General features: G+C 46.0%; 1 protein-coding gene and 1 pseudogene across 8 annotated transcripts in view; both read left to right on the forward strand.

The window, feature by feature from the left end:
- BCAS3 (BCAS3 microtubule associated cell migration factor) overlaps positions 1-17,890 on the forward strand; it is a 772,682-nt gene that overhangs the window by 692,610 nt on the left and 62,182 nt on the right. The window lies entirely within an intron of this gene.
- LOC118846028 lies at positions 2,802-3,423 on the forward strand (annotated as a pseudogene).

Here is a 17,890-nt window from a genome sequence, read left to right on the forward strand (position 1 = left end):
GGGTACCAAGAGATTAAGTGGCTTTCCCAGGCTCACATAGTTGGCCCTTTATAAATGTTCGTCGAATTCTGTTGAATTCTTCATAACCTGTAGATATCTACCTCTATGGGTCCTGGCCAGATGCTGTTTCCCAAACAAGATGGGGAGATTGGGGAAAAAATCTTTGTCTCCATTTCTTTTCATCTGCCTTAGTTTTCCTCTGAGCATCCCAGCCTCTGACTGGCTGCTAAAGCCCTCTTCCTTCCTTTCCAGCTTGGCTACATAGGCATCAGGTACAGCTAACATTCCCTGGCAGCTCATCTCATCCCCTACCTAGGAATGACCTTGCTCATGAAGTCAGGATGAGAGGTGTCCCAGGTCTAAATGCAAAGGGTGGTCCCCGAGCTCAGCCTTGCCCCAGGGAGAGGGGCAATCCCTGAAGTGTCTAGAAAAGCAAGGAAGATAAGTGCTTTCCCCAGGGGCCTGTTGCTTATCAGGGAAGGGGCCTGCCTTGACCTGTCACTGGTGGCCCTTCAAAAGCAGCTGTCCAGCCACCCCTGCTAATTCCCCATCAAAGGCAGACAGTCTCACACAGAATCCCACCCCATAGGGACCGTGTCAAATTGGACAAATTTGAACAGCAGGCAGCAAAGAGACTACCCTGCAGGGCATTGATATATGGCCCAAAAGAAGGGCTGGAGAGACAAGGCACCCTTTTCAAAGTAAAGGCTGACTTCACAAAGCTGCTAAAATGACCAGCAAAGGACTGGCTCCATTAAAACAATGGATATTTTCAGGAATACAGGGTCCCTTTTCCTCTGCCTGTCAGAAGTGCCAGGGCACATACCTAGCAGAATTCAGGGCCAACTTTAGGAGGGAACATGGAAAATCAGCCTGGGCTTGTGGTCAACAGCCCTGTTCCTCACACTTTCTCATCCACCCCCAGATTTTTATCCAGGTGAAATTAGACTAAAATAAGTACCACAGGAAGTCTTGGAGGGGGAAGAGGTAAAAAATAAAATCCATAAAGTTTCATTAAGTACTTGGCTCTGTGGGGGCTACCAGAAATCCTAGGAGGGAGGTTTGCTGTCATTATAAAGCATGGAGTCTACTGGAGACCATGAAACATGCATGTGGGGAAATGTTCAATGACAATATTTTTTCAAGGATCAATGGTTTCACCCATGAGGCAGAGGGAGAGACTCTCCATTGACTCATATAGATTTCCATGCCTTCATTTGCTGGCTGCTGACCCTCTGACAAGCTTTTTTGCACCTGCCCAGGCTGCCCTTTGGGGAGCAGATGCACGAGTGGTCCCTGACCAGCGCTACAGCTTGCCCAGGCTCACATGGTTGGCCCTTCGTAAATGGTCGTTGAATTCTGTTAGAATTCTTTTACTTCTGACCTGTAGCTCTCTCCCTCTGTGGGCCCTGGCCAGATGCTGTTTCCCAAACAAGTTGGGGAGATGGGAGGAAAAATCTGTTCATTTCAACTTGGTTAGAATTGACCTTTCACTACCTGGCCCATGGTCACCAGTAAGATTTAGCAATCGGTGATCATGAGAGAGGTCACATGAGTGCCAGGGAGACCCGGGATCCATTCTCATGCTGAAGCTGTGGCCCAGAAAGTTGAATGATTCGCTGCAGGTCACACAAGTAGTGGCGGGGCTAGGATTCAAAGCTGGGTACTCTACCTTAAACCCTTTGTACCTTAAGCAGCTAAGCAAAGAAATTCATCTGTAGGCTATCAACACTCTAACAAGCTTTTTTGCACCTTCCCAGGCTGCCCTTTGGGGAGCAGACATGTGAGTGGTCCCTGACCAGCCCTGGCAGCTTAGCACTTGCAGTTTGATTTGCTTCCTGTGGGAATTCCCACGCTGGGAGTTCCTCCAAGGGAAATCACAAATCCTTCATACTAATGAGATTTAAATCACAGTTCCAGACCATGGCAGAAGAGCCATCAAGAGCAGTGTGATTAAGTCATAAGAGGGCAGCTGGGAAGGTGTGAGTTTGCCATGGAGCAGTGGTAACAGGGCATTTGGACTGGCTGTAGCTGTATATGAGCTTCGGGTCTTCTCTGTCCCCTGGCTGCTTCCCAGAACATGAGATCTAATGTGCTGGTCTCAGTTTTCAGCACTATAGGGACATCCCTGGTCTGTAGAATAGTGATAGGCATGCTTTCCATTCACGTATGATTTTAACTGATTAGTTCTACCGTCTCTGTTAAATGGGGTTATCCCTTGAAAACATGGCCTGGGGCTTCATGACTTTTAGGATACCCTGGGTTTATTGTCTACGGGATGTCCTTTGATGATAATAAAAATAAAGTGTCATTAGTCCAGTAAAAAATGTATTAAGCGTCTACTAAGTGCAAGTTACTGGGCCAAGTGCCAGGATACAAACATCAAAGTGACATTTTCTGCCCTCAGGGAGCTTGTCGGCTTTGTTGTAGCCACAGCCTACAAGGCAGGTGTTTGCTATGTGGAGGAGCGTAGGCTTGTGGGAGAGTGGGAAGCACACTGGTGTGGGAGACCGAGGGCCTGAGGTGCCGTCCTGGCTCTTCTGCTTATCACCTGTGTGATCTTGGAGAAGTTGCTTTCCCTCTGTTCCTCAGGCTCAGTTTCCTCATCTGGAAAATGAGGAAGGGGTTGGACCTCCGAGATCCTTTCCAGCTATAAGTGATCCTATAATTCAGCCCGTCCCCTACTGTGTTCTAGGCCTCGGTTGGCATGTGAGAGTTTATTCCTGGAGCCATAGACTCTTTAACAACAAAGATAGGCCTTCCCACTCCTGCTTCTGACCCCAGACCATTATCCACTCAAGATGCCTCCCTACACCATCATCTCCTTGCCTGTTCAAAGGTGATGTGGATCTATCTTGATGCTCCTGAATGAAAAGGGCCAGACCTTGAAGAAGGATGTAGTGACCCTGTACATATGGTGCAGGGGGACCTCAAGGCCAGATGTCTCTATGGGCTGCTCACCAAGTTCACAAGTAGAAACTTCGCCTTATACCAGAGCAATACCATCCTGAGATACCTGAAGGGGGGCATGGGCTATGTAGAAAGGTCACTCAAGAAGCTGCTCTCTCAGATGTGGTGAATGATGGGGTAGAGGACCTTTGGATCAAATACCTTTACCTCATCTAATAGAACTATAAGGAGGGTAAAGAGCAGTATGTAAAAGACCTCCCCAGCCAACTAAAGCCTTTCGAGACCCAGAACCAGGGAGGCAAGGCCTTTATCACTGGGGATTAGATCTCTTTTGTGGATTACAACCTGCTAGACCTACTGTTGATTCACCAGATGCTGGCCTCTAGTTGCCTGGATACCTTCCTCTTACTGTCTGCCCACGTGACTCTGCTCTCTTTCTTCCCTAAGCTCCAGGCCTTCCTGGGCTTACCCCCGGAAACTGATCACCCCATCGATGGTAATGGTAAACAATGAAGACTTGGACCTACGTGTACAAAAATATTTATAGCAGCTTTTATTGTGGTGGCAAAGAATTGGAAATTAAAGAGATGACCATCAATTGGGGAATGGTTGAACAAGCTGTAGCATATGATTATGATGGGATACTATTGTAATATAAGAAATGACAGGCAGGATGCTCTCAGAAAAACCTGGAAAGGATTCCATGAACTGATGCAAAGTGAAGTAAGCAGAACCAGGAGAACATTGTAGGCGATGTCATTGTGTGCAATAACAACAGTATTGTATGATGATCAACATGAATGACTTAGTTATTCTCAACCATTCCCCAATGGATTACATCCCTTCAATTTCCAATTCTTTTATTGATTGATTGGCGATCTAGTTTTATGTGTATCATATCATCCATGTGATCATATCCAGCTCCTAAGTTCACCCTAGCACTGAGGTACTGTTTGGTTCACATGGTTTCTGTCCCCTCTACAGTAGGAACATATAGACAACCCCAGATGGTAGGGTCTACAGGTCATACATTTAGAGCTGGAAGGAACTTTGGAGGCCAGTAAGTCCAACCTTCCATTATTTTACAGATGAGGACACTGAGGCTCAGAGGGAAGTTCGGTTAAATAACTTTCCCAGCTGGGGTCTGAAGCAGATTTGAACTCAGGTCTTCCTAACTGTAAGTCCAGGACTCTAGGATCCATCCAATGGATCATACCATGTCTCTTGAACTGATATTCCTCGGAACAGTTAAGGAAGTGAATACCGTTGGCAGATGGGATTTTCCAGAGACGATGTTTCCCCTGAAGAGGGCCCACTTTTCAGGGCTTATGGCCACCTAGTGCTCTAATTCCGTCCTCCCCTCACCTCTGAGAGGTTTGCCCCCCCCCCAGGTTCTTCCTTTCCTTGGGTGAGAGCCCAGTTTTGGAAGGACAGAATACAGAGGGGTCTAAGATCATGGTAGTCCCTAGGATTTTTCCTTCTGCAGCTGGATAAGACTATAGGCTTCCTCAGTGCTAATAGAAGCTTCCAGAAAACAGAAAAGGGTATGATTGAATACCCAGAGGCTGGCACCTCTCCTAAGGCTGAGTTCCTTACACAGTAGGTAGTAGAAGCCCTCTGTGGAGGAAGCACCAAGGATTTCTGGATGCCAAGGAAGCAATCACTGGTTGGAGGAGAGCTCAGTTCTGAGCTTGGGATCTGTTTGGTATTAGGCTAGTATTTGTTTTTCATTTACAAAAACAGTGTGGTCCAAGCAGTACTTCAGTGCCAGGATGAATGCAGGGGCTGCAGAGCATTATTAAGAGCCTCCAGTGACTGGTGTGAAAGAAGTGGAAGAATTTAGGAAAACAGAAGAGCAGGCTAGGGATGGCTGTTTGGTGAGGTGGGGGCCAGGGAGAGGGGAGAAGCAAAGAATGATATCCAGAAGTAACTGCTTGGAGTACAGAGTTCCCCACGGGGCCATTAGGTCACTCCTTACTCCAGCCATTGGCCGCTGCCCAGCACAAAAGGAGGCCTGGGCCCTCAGAGCGTCCCTCCATTGGCCAAGCAGTCTCTGCCCTTTTATTTAGAAAAGAAGGCATCTGGGACAACAGGACATCTTTGGGAGGTGACAGACCAGGGTAGAGAAGGAGGAGTCATGAGGGCAAAGAGGGAAAAAACAGGAACCATGTAACCAAACCAGGATCGAATCATTTAAGACAGTGTCTTTGCTACATACTCTGCACTCCTCAGCACTTAGCTCCTACTAACACTCCCTCAGCCCTCTGGTTCACAAGGGATGGCCACCTGAGAGCCTATGAAGGAGAGAGAATGATTCATTCTCGTTTTATTGATGGAGAAATGGAGGCACAGTGCATGGCTAGCCCAAGGCTACACACTCATGGTAGCAGCATGGTTAAGAATCATGGCAGGCTGCTTCTCCATTGGGCCCTATCCCTCGAGCAGTGGGGTGACTGGGACAGTGGGGTCAAATATTCCTTGGTACTATGATAATCCTCCCTGCTGCAGCTAAAGCGTAACAACAGTAATGACACTTGTTTATTCTTTATTTGGCGGGTATGGGACAGGGGGTATTTCATCAGTATAGGGAAGGCTCATTGTGGAAGCGCCTGCTGAAGCAGATTGGCACTCATCTGCCACTTGATAGTCTTAGAGAGTTCTGAGAAGTTAAGTGACACTCATGGTCATATAGTCAATATGTCTCAGAGGCATACTTGAACCCAGATCTTCCTGACTCTTAAGTCCAGCCCTCTGTCTGCTCCAGCATGCTACATTTATCTGGTAATTTAAAATTTGCAAGGCACATTCTACAGAACTTCCCAAGAGTCCTGTGAGATTCAGCACTGTTGTTCTCCTATTTTACAGAAAAGGAAACTGAGACTCAACAAGGGTGAAATGACTTGCCCATGGTCACATGGCTTTTAAGTGCCAGAGTCAAAATTTGAACCCAGGGCTTCCTGGCTCCAGGTCCAGTAGGCCGACTCATCCCCATGGAATTTGAGTGGCCCTGAGCCAGAGCTCAGGATGCGGCATATACCCAGAGCAGGCTCCCGGATCCAACACGTTCAATCTCTCACCCTCTGAGCAGCCAGGAGGACTAGGCGCTTCCTACACACCTTCCTTATGTCATCTCCTCATTGGGAAGTTTGGAGTCTGAGTCTCGGGGAAGTTGGTTTTGTTTGTCTGGCTGCTGGTTAGCTAAGCAGGTGAGGCCAAAGTCACAGGTTCAACCCCACTGTGGCCCAGTTAGCTTCCTTTACCTTCAAGCCACGGGCCCCATCTCTGACTAGCCTCACAAGGGAGGGTTTATTGGAAAGAAATGCATGGTGGTTCTCCCAGCAGGGGTGTAAATCTTGCTGAGTGAGTTCATGTGGGAACAGAGGTATCACAGAACGTACCAGTGCTATTGGCCTGTGTTGCCAGCACCTTTGTCCTCCCTGGACTGGCTGGCCCTCAGAGCTATAGCGACACAACCTTTGGAATTAGGGGAGATTTGTGGTGACTTATCTGCATTGGAAAATGGAGTGGTAGAGCTGGGCCTCTACTTGGAAAAGATGAATCTTCCCCTGTGAGAGTGGAAACCATTTTAACTTTTTTATCTCTTCTGAGAGACCAGAGCTGTCAAAGAATATCCCGACTTCTTACTGGGTGAGAAGTACTAGATTTATTCTGTGCCCTGTGAAAAGTGATCTCATCCAGTCCTCTCATTTTACAGATGAGGAAACTGAGGCCAAGAGAGGTAATGTCCCCAGGAAACAGCAGGGCTGAGATTTTAACATCAGAGGCAACATTCTTTTGACTTCCCTTCTCTGGATTATAGGATCTAATGTTGAAAGGAAGCCTAAAGATTATCTAGTCCAACCTTCCCATTTTCCAGAGGAAAAAACGGACACATAGAGAAGTAACCTACAAGTAAGCTACAATTTGAACCCAAGGCCTCAGAACACATACCCATGGTCTTCCCATTATACGATGTTACCAAAATCATAGGCATTTCTTCCTCCCCTTCTCCTTGTAGAATCCCCTTCTTCTCTGCCATCATCTTCATACTGTTGCCCTTCACCAGCCTCCACTGATTGGCCGCCACCTCTGCCTGCCTTCTAAACCCAGCCCAGGTATCATCTTCTCCATTACTCTTCATCTTGTAGCAATCACTCCCTCTTCCAATCTCTCATAACTTGGGTTGGCCCCCTTCTTTGGACTTGTTGGCCACTTTGTACCGTAGCTATTTATGTACGTCATCATTTCATTACTAGGTTTTCTCTTTGAAGACAAGGATATGTCTTATTTCATCTTTCTCACCCCAACATCTAGCACAGAGCCTGACATGTAGTAGATATCGGATAAATGTTTGTTGATTTGAATTGAATGAAGAAGAATAACAGAAAGAGGGAGGTTAGGAGGGAAACTAGATTTGGAATCAGAGTGCCTGGGTTTGGAACCTAGTTCTTCTACTTAACCAAGCATGTGACCTGAGTAAGTCTCTCTGGTTTCTTCATCTATAAAATGAGGAGATTGGATTAAATGAGCTCTGAACTCCCTCCTTAGCCCTAAGTCTATGATCTTATAAATTGCTGGAGATCATCTTTACCCTTAAGCTTACCGTCTAGTTGAAGGAGTCAATGAGGAGAGATCCCCACCAACTGATGGCTTCATAGTTTTTTCCTGGTATGGACCAGCACGGCATGAAGTGTGTAGTGAATCTTCAGTAGGTACCGGTTGACTTTATTGTGCCGTGTATCTGGATCCTCAGCTGACAAATGAAACACATGGGAGCACCTAGCAACCAGCAGCTCTGGTTGGCCATGCGAGGAACTATAAGGGAAGAAGAACTACTTTATTGGTTATTAATTGTTTGAATTCTAGATGGTTTTTGTTGTTGTTGTTTGCTTGTCTCTACCCCAACCCCCTTTTTGTTTTTGTTTTTGTTTATAATCAAACCAGCCCTCTCCATATGTCGCTGTGGGTTTGGCCATTTGATCCAACAAGTCCATTTCTCCTCATTTGGGGCTAATCTGCCCCATATGTCACTTTGGTGTGGTGTGTGGGTCCCGACCTCCAGTGAGAAGGGTGGGGTAGCCACGGGCTAGGGGTGCAGGCCCAGCCCCCAGGATCTCAGGCCCAGGCCTTAGGAGCTTTGTACGTAGGCTGTTCTCTGAGAATGAGCCAGGGTGTTGGGAGGGGCAGCTAGACAGCTTGGTCTTTCAGGTCCAGAAGCTGTCATTATAACACTGCAGGACTTTGGAGTGAGGATTCATGTGAGTAAAATAATTCCAATAAGCATAATGTGGTGATGCCCAGGGTGCAGAGGGATACCCCCATCACACATTGAGATTTGTCCTTCCATCCTCCTTTCCAAGAAGAGCGTGTTAGGAAATGCCAGTTTTAACCAAAGAACCCTGCACAACTGGTTAACTGATGGTTGCATGGATAGAGAGGCAAGTTGGGACTTTCATGATGAGGGGCACACTAAGCTCAAAGCCCCTAGCCCCAGCTCCTCCTCCAGCTCACTTGGCAGGATGGGGTTCTTCCTTGACACACTCGTTACAGAGTTTACAGTTACCAGTTGAAAGGTAGGAAATGATTAAGTTGCATATCCAAGCTGCCTAGGCCCTCAGGGACCCGTTCTGGTTCTGAAGCTGATGGTTCTCTCCTCTCATTCCCCTCTTCTCCTGACTCTTTCTGTTCTCCCAGATCTCTTTCAAGGGCTCCTCATTAAGTTGTTATGTTCATCACTCCCCCCGGAAGCAGCTTCCAGCTTGTCTCTCTACCACATCAGATCTTGGTTGGTAGCCTGTTCAGAAAGGGAGCCCAAAAGCAAAGGAAATGAAATCCCTGTGTGAGGAACTAGTGTGGTTACTGGGCAGAGAACAGCAGGCTGAGATCCAGGCTGGCTTGACAGGCCGCGCCAGCTAAGGCTGCCTGTGGTTGTTGGCCTTGGAAAAGGCCAGAAGGCTTTGAGTCCCCCACTACTTGTACCCAGGCCTCAGCTATAATCTTCTGAGGGTCCCGGCCTACACGATGTAATAGCCACTGCACTCTGTGGCCTTGAACTGAGCCGGAGACAAGTCAGGGGCACCAAAAAGGGCAATTTCTGCCACATCACCAGTAGCAGCTGCCCTCCTTCTGTTCTGTACTGTCTTCTACCTTCTCCACAAACCTCCGCCCCTCAGCCTCCCTGCCCCACTGAGCACAGCCCCAACTCCCAAACCTCCGACTTTCTTTCTCCACCAGCTCAAACTCCCACATTCATTCCCTGCAGTGGTTAGAGCCCTGCCTTTTCAGCGCCATTTCCTCCTACTGACTCTGTGTGTGGCGTGGCTTCAATCAAATCGCTTAGCCTTGCTGGGCCTTGTTTCCCTGGTTTTGGAAGATGGAGCAAGTGATCTCCTGACTTTCGTAGAAGTCCTGCGCCTTTGAGGTTAATCCCATGAAGGATTCCTATTTCATTCCTCAGCTTTAGCGGGGAACAGTCCCTCGCAAACAGGATTCTGCAAGGAGAGTCATTGGCCCACTTTGGAAGGATAGGCTTTTCTAGCCCGGGGGCCTCCATTACTTTGCCATCTCTGGAATCCCTGAATGGATTCAGTCTATCTCGATTATAGCTGGGCTTACAAGGACGTAGAATAATTGCCTACATATATGACCTAAGACTGTAAGCAGAGAACCCAGCCCCAAGCATCAGTCCCACTCTGTCATCCCACCATTCTAGAGCTTCATTCCTTTGGTTCTTCAAGGCTTTCCCCTCTCTCTTCTGGAGTCTTCTTTAAGATTGACAGAGCCTTGGAAGGAATCTCACCTTCAGCTTCTTTATCAGCTAGCACCTTAATTCTCCAAATGATACTGACATTAGCAGGAAGTGGTAGGAAGCCATGGAGAACAAGAAAATATATAGGATGTGCTCCTGAGCTATCCCTTAGAGAATTGTGCATTGTGGGGGTTGTATTTCATTTCATTATGGCCATGGCCTGGGGACCCTGGAAGATAGATATGCGTCCCTAATGGGAGGTGAAAAAATAACAAAGACTGACTTCAGAATTTTTGTTAAAACCAGACCTGACCTCTGAACAGACCTCTGGGACCAAAATGAAACTAAATTCTCTCTCTCCCTAGCAGAACCACTGTGGACTCCAGTGTATTCTCCACACTGGCCTCAGATTCCTCCTCCTCTCTTTGTCTCCAGAGATAAGAATGAGCTGAGATGTTCCTCACAAAGCAGACCTCACTCAGGCCACCACAGCTTCCTCTCCTTACAGAAGAGCCGTCAGAGCAGATTGCCTATCCCTATGACACATGCCTCCTAGTTCTCAGGGTAGGTGGATCCTGTGTGGAAGGGAGACTGAACTAGCTTTCAGGACATGGGGATCAGGATCTGTAGGCCTGGCTCACATTTCTCAACCATGCTGAACAAATATCATGACTGGGATTCTTTATCTGCCCAGATGGCTCAGAGCAACTTCAAAAAGAGACCAAAAATTTACTTTTGCCTGCCATCCTTCTCCTCCCCCATCCATTCCATTAGTACTGCATCATTTTCGGCATATTTGTTTTCTTTCATTGAGCTAATATATTTACAGCTCCTCATAGTGAACCTTGTTTGGGCCACAGCTTGCATCTATTTGAAGTACAGCTGTGAGTACCACCTACATTGTGGACAGGGAGATCTACCAATAGGCATTGAGAGAGTTGACCCTTTCAAGTTGACCAGTGTATGAGTGAGGAAACTGTGTCTCATGCCATTCAGAGACTTTGTGTGTGACATTAGACAAGCCACTTAAGTTTTTTTCCCTCCCTCTCCTCCCTTACATGGGACTGCAGATGTTTATCCCTTAGGTTGTAGTCAACTTTCATTCATTCAATCAACAAACATTTATTTAGTGCAGTCGGGTGCAAGGTACTGTATTGGTTACTGGTATGGAGAGAGAGGGACATCCAAGATAAGTAAGGCATAGTCTCTGATCTCACAGAGCTCATAATTAAATAAGGTTTGCCAAATGATCTCTCGCCAGTTATTATAATGGAGAAACTTGTGGACTAAATGGCCACTGAGGTCCCTTCCAACTCTGAAATTCTATGATTCTGTGAAGTATCTAATAACTAGAGCTTAGGAGTCAGACTAAAGCAAGAATATTTGTAAGGAATGTTGCAACAAGAAGAAAGCATTTGGGTTCAAGCCCTGCCTCTGACAAATACTGGCTGTTATTCTCGCACCCCAAGCAACTCTCTAAGACCATAACTATAGAGCAGTAGCTAATCTGAATTTATAGAGGGAGGGAATTCCTTACACAAGTGAACTCACAGATCCGTACAAAAAGTAAAAAATTACTAATCTAATGGGAAAAAATAATAAATAGGATTCATCTATGAGTCTGCATCAGACAGTGTGGAATAAGGTGTTTCTGACCTCTAAGAGGCAGTGTCATCATAATGAATAGAGAGTCGGTTATAGAATCAGGAAGACCTGAGTTCAAATCTTGTCTCTGACACATGCAAGTTTTGTGACCATAAGCAAGCAACATTCTGCATCCAGAGTCCTTGACCTCTCTTTTAAGAAAAGCAAATGCATTCCATCTCTGCTGTGGGACCAAGACTGGTCATAGAAATTCATCTAAGTTCAACTGTGTTTGAATAGTGCTTTCTTTTACATTATTGTAATCATCGTTGTATGTGTTCTCTTGATTCTATTTTGTTCCCTTCTCTGTCGGTGCAAGGGGGCAGCTAGGTGGCACAGTAGAAAGAGCACTGGGCTTGGAATCAGGAAGACTCATCCTCATGAGTTCAAATCTGGCCTCAGACATTTACTAGTGGTATGACCCTGGGCAAGTCACTTTACCCTGGTTGCCTCAATTTCCTCATCTGTAAAATGAGCTGGAGAAGGAAATGGCAAACCAGAGTTGGTCACAACTGAAGTGACCTAACAACAACAAAAGTATCTGTGCAAACAAGTCTTCCCATATTTTTCCTAAATTTTTGTTGTTTTCATTCTTCCATGTTCATGAAATACCATAATTCACAGCTATATAGCATTACCAGGAGAATATTGGAGTAAAAGGAAAAGCTTCTGCAGCATTGAGCAGCAGTTTAGGACCACTGAGGGCTGTATGATCCTGTCTCAGCACCTTCTCCTGTTTAACTCTGAGCCCATCTAGAATGCCCGTGTGAAACAAATGAGTACATATAGATGGTCCAACTCAATAGACTGCCCCTCCAGGTGCATGTCTTGCTCCCATTATGTCCAAAATCTGAGCCTGCCCTGATTAGTCCCTCCCCTCCTACATCCTAGAGGCATTCTTTGAGCACTAAAAATGCCCCCCCCACCCTCTGCTTCCCCTGCTTCCTTGGAGGAAAGGTATAATTAATTAGATGCATGAAAAATCATCACCACATCTTCTATCTCAACACCCTTTACCTGGGGAGGTAGATAGTAAAATGCATGTAGTGAAACAAATTAATTCAGAAATCTTAGTGTTTTATTTGTACCCTGAGCAAGTGAATTGGCCAAGCTGGACCAGCTTATCTGTAACCCTAAAATTAATATTTTGAAGGGGAGTGATACTCTATTATTGCTAGGCCTCCCCTCAGAAGTTTTTCTTTCCTTCCCCAGAGATACCTGAGGAGAGATTCTTGTTCAATCTTGAAGAAGAAATAGGGATTCCTCCCCCTTGCCTTTTGGTGTTTTGTTGCTTATTGTCAGTGTCATTTTCCAGAAAAATCTGAAAGAGATCTGGAAATCAACTATAAGGCTGATATTGTAGCTAAAAAAGCAAATTCAATCTTAGATTATTATATTAAGAGAAGTGTAATGTCCAGGACTTTGGACTCTGCCCTGGGTGCCACATTTTAAGAAGGATGTTGATAAGTTGAAGAATATCTAGAGCAACAGAGGTTCTTAAATTGGGGCACACAGACTTCCCTGAGGGGTCTATGGATAGATTTCAGGGGGTCTTTGAATTTAGATGGGAAAAAATATTATATCTTCATTTTCACTAATCTGTAACTTAATTCTAACTTTTCCTCCAGCTACTTAAAAATATTATTCTGAGGGGTCTGTGACACAAAAAAGGGCTAAGAACCTCTAGCATAAAGGATGGTGGGTAGAGAACCTCAAGATCATACCATGCTAGGATCAACCAAAAGTGTGTAACTTGAGGAAGAAAAAACTTTGGAGGGGAGGAGTTTGGACATGAAAATTATCTTTAAGTATTCCAACGTCTGTCTCACGGAAGAAAGATTAGATTTGTTCATCTTGGGACAATGGATAAACGTTAGGAGAGGCAGATCTCAGGGAATACCTCTGAACAGTTAGAGCTATCCACGATTGGAACAGGTTGCCTCCACAATAGCTTCCTGCCCATTTGTTAAGGTGAAGTGGAGAGGGAATTCTAGTACAGGTAAGGGTTGGATTCAGTGGCCTACAAGGGTGTGTGTGTGTGTGTGTGTGTGTGTGAGAGAGAGAGAGAGAGAGAGAGAGAGAGAGAGAGAGAGATTCTATGTGAAAGTAAGAATTCATATTGATTTCTATGCTTTTTCAATCAGTCCTCAATCAGCCCATTAGCAAACATTTATTCACCTCCCACTACGCTCTACCCAGGTTCTCTGACTCCAAAACCAGTTCTCTGTCCACTCCCCTAGGCTAAAACCATTCTTCCAGCTGAAGATCTCCTTTGTCCCTTAAGGCTCTTTGACTAGTTGGTCTTTGTCCTCAGTGGTGTCCATATATCTTCTGGCCTGGTTATTCCTAATGGGTATTCCTTCGTAGAGGAGAAAGCTGAGACTCAGAGAGGAAGGGCCATGCCCATAGTGACACAAATAGTAAGTGGCAGGTCGGGATTTAAACCCAGGTTCTCTGCTTCCAAGTCCAGCACATTCACTACTGTACCACACTGCCTAGGCCTCTGGAGGAATTGGCTGAGAGCAGGAAAAGGACCATGAATTGATGCTCCAACATTGAGAACAAAAGGGGGAGAACCTATTTCGTGCTTTCCATTTTCTTTAAAAACAAATAAACAAACTATAAACTCGACCATGACCAGAGCCAGATCATGTCAAGCTCTAAAATGAAACATTGGTTGGGCCCTGTTGGAGTCAGTCGTGGGTTGGATAGTCTGGAGGAGAGTGTCATTTTTGCCTACCTCCCCAATTCTGCGTCCCATCCTGACTTTGTAGCTCCTCTCCCTGGCCTGCTTTAATGGCCCACCCCATCAAATGTCTTCTGTTTGTTCTCCAGGCCTCCGCAGTGGAGTTCTTTGAGCTCCAGGCCTTTTTTCTTCTTCTTTTTTTTTTTTTTTTTGGGTCTTTAACATTCTTGCTCAGACTTTCTGCTATTAGACTTCCCCTGGGTTAAACCTTCCAGAGGCCTTGCCCAGCCTTGTTGCCCTGGATGTGGACCTCGCTGAACTCCCAGCTCCCTAGTTTGCAAAGCAAACTGCAGCCTTGTACTATTTACCTTGGCAAGTTGGGGGCCAGATTGATGATCTGTAAAGTGGATTCGTTATTTGCCTGTTTGCTTTGGCAAGGCTTGAAAGCCTTTGCTGATTGCAGCCCCAGATGCCATTGCATACGTTACCCCTGCCTACAACCTTGGCTTTGAACATTTTAATTCCAACTACAAATACTATTAAGCTTTTTGCACCTCAGCCTGGCCTTCAGCTTTTGGATATTGAATATCAATAAGCAGACAGGCCTGATTTCCTCCATGTTTCTCTCTTATTATCTTTGTCAGCCTCTACCAGCATCTCCCTCTAAGGCAAGGTAGGCCGCCAGCATAGAGCCTCAGGCTTCCCTACAACAGTTGGGTACTGTGCTCTCCAGAAACTCACCTTCAAACCTGGCATGGGCCTGGATTGGCTTTCTATCGTTGGTAACCTCATGATTAGGCTTTGGACTTAGAAACCTAGAGCAATCCCAGATGTTTGGAGTCAAGGAATCTTGGAGACCATCTATCCTAGTTCCCACTTCATTGTACAGAAGAGGAAAGAGAAGCCCAGAGGGTTATAGTAACTGCCCTAGGGCCACTTTGCACATTAGTGGCAAAGCTGGGATGGACTAGTGGAAGGATTATTGAGCCCAAACTTATGTTAAATAACTCACAGACTTTCAGACCTATTTCCTTTCTCTTTCCTTCATTTTCTTTTGTAAATAAAACTGCCTCTAGCTCACCTTTGGTAGGGTGAGTAGATTGAGACAGGGAGTCTTGACTCCATTTTGCCCATAGTATCACTGAGGCACAGAGAGGGAGAGGGATTTGGCAGCAGAAACAGTGCCAAGCCTTGTGACCCCAAGGTTGATTTGCTACTACCTAGTTCACATCTCAAGAGAACAGAGGATAGTAACTGAGCTCTGGTGGCATCACTAAGTGAAGGCAGTAGGACTCATTGCCAGAGAGAGCATTCCATGTTTGGCTGGATGAGCTGTCAAGGGTGTGCCACACTCAGCTTTCCGAGGTAATTGCAAGGTCTTCCTGCAGTAAACAAACCATTAGCAGGGGTCCCACGTGAGGCAACCACAGAAGGCAGCACAGTTTCCTGGACGTGGGGCTGAGCTGTGCCAGGTGCCCCTGGCCCTGGGTCTGCCCCTTGGAGCATCAAAGTGCTTACACTCATCCTTCTGCCAACATCCTGACATGCCTTCCCTGCGGCCCTTTCATTTGCCAGACTCCGTGTGAAGTGGGATTAAGAGAGGAGCCTGTGTTGTATATTACCTTCTAGAGACGGGAGGCTGTTTCTAGCATACCTCTGCTGACTGGCAGAGGTTTGTGGATATGCAGCCTTTCAGGGGTCATCTTGGACTCTCTGCTGCCTCTGCTTGGCAACTTAGACTTATCTCCCTTGGGTTAGAAATGGTCAGAGGAAACTGCAGTCTTCCTTACAAATGCCTCCCAATATATCATAGTGCTTCCAGTTAGAGATAGCATAGACATGTCCGGCTAAGTATTCCTTCTGCATACTCAGATATGATAAAATGTTTTTACTTGTGGAACTAAAGTATCTACCCTGAACTATATACTTATATCTTTGCTTTCCCTACCCCACCTCCTCCCTGCCCCTCAACCCCAGCTCTTAACAAAGCCAGAACCAGGATGGGACAATTGGGGACTAGGATACCAAATTTAGAGGGCAAGGGCATTGATAGCATTTGCAGTCCAACAACAGAGCATAACCTCTAGTTAGTAAGAAGAAAGCTCCTCCCTTCCCCGACTCTGCTTCACCCATCCTGAAGCTTCATCCTGGTTCCCAGCACTCTGTCATCCCCCACTCACAAAAGGCACCTTTTGTGTTGATTGTCCTGGGTTCAGAATACCTAGTTACAGCTCTCGCTCCTGGCACTAGGCCTCACACCTTACTAGGTACCTACTGGTGCTCAATAAAATGCATACTTGTTGAATGACTGGATGAGCCTTTATCCTTACAGAGAGGCCCCAACTTTGAAAGCAGAGTCTTTCCTTGTAGCTGTTCTCAGGGCTTTGCGTGGGGGGCACTTTTGACTTTGAAATATTTCAGTCAAAGAAGTTAATTCACTTTAAGTGAGTTTACTTTTGGAAGAGAAAAGATTACTGCAGTATTTTTGGCCCTGGCCCTTGAATTCTTCTAACCCTTTACTATAATAAGCAAATTGAGCAGATTAAGGACATATTCTGCTGCCAAACAGCTTTCTGAACTGTGCGCAACTACCCAGGGTGACATTTTTTTCTGTGTAAAAGGTTGTGTGGGTTCTGTGAGTTTCTCTGCTTTTTTTAGCTCTTCCTGTTTTATTGTGTTTGAAGTATCTTTGTGGTGACCTGTTGGGCTTGGATTCTTCCATATGGAAGTATTTCTTTAACTTTTTAATCATTTCTTTGGGGGGAGTGGAAAGGCTGGGGTGGTGGTGGGGGAGAGTTTCAATCCGATTTGCAGATGTGGCTCTGGTTTTGGTTGGAAGTGGAAGTCTGCAGTTGTAAGGGCTTATGGAGCCGTGAGTCAGACCAGAACCAGCCTGGAAAGAGAAGGGCCAATCCCAAGTGTACCAGCCAACCAGTCACTAGCGTACATGGCAGCAAACGAGAGCTTTGTATGATCCACTGTTTCATTCCTCCCCCGAGTTAGTTAATGCCTTTTCCATTTCTAAGACAGAAGATGTTTTCCCTGGCGACAATGAGCAAATGATTTTTTCAGTGTCCCATGGAAAATCCTTAGAGGTCCTTCTATGGGAAGGCTGTCCTGAGCCTTTAAAAAAAATACTAGACCCTCATTCCTCTCTCCTTCACAGCCGTCTCATCCTCTCCACACCCCATTTTTCAGTAAGCCTAAGTCAACATCTGATTCCCTGGGTTAAAAAAAAAAAGTGTTGCAAAAACCCCTCTGATTCTTCCATTTCCCTGTGTTCTTTCGAACTCGATTACTCAATCAGACTGTTCAGGAGGCAACGTGTGATCTTCTGAGGACTGTTTGTCCTGTGGGGCCAGCAATTGTCGAGATTGCCCCAAAGCTCCTGACCCAAACACACACTTAGTTGGCTGGAAATGGCCATCAGCTGTGAGCTAGCCTTATCGCCTCACCTCCCACTCAATTCTTCCTCTCCTACTCCTTCCCTCCCCCCCACTCTATCCCCACCATCACATCCAAAGCCTATTAATTCTGAAAAACCATTGCAGATGAGAGTCTCAGACTCAGTGAGTTAGAACCACATAGCAACAGCTTAGATTAGGCTCACAGAACAAGAAGTCTCACCTCAGTGCTTTTAAGCCTAGTAGAAAGTGTCTAGTCGAAAACTAGAGCTCATAGATTCTAGTCTCAGTTGCTTTGATATCTGAACTTGAGTAAATTAGTTAACCTCTCTGTCTACCCTCCCAGACCGCATGAAATAAGGCTTATTCCCACTTATAGAACTACACACACACACACACACACACACACACACACACACGCACGCACGCACACACACACACACCTATGTGGGGCAAATGTCATTAGGGGGACAGAGGTCAGTCTGGGGGTGCAGACTC

This window comes from Trichosurus vulpecula, chromosome 4 (assembly GCF_011100635.1).
Source record: "Trichosurus vulpecula isolate mTriVul1 chromosome 4, mTriVul1.pri, whole genome shotgun sequence".
Taxonomy (NCBI): Eukaryota; Metazoa; Chordata; class Mammalia; order Diprotodontia; family Phalangeridae; genus Trichosurus; species Trichosurus vulpecula.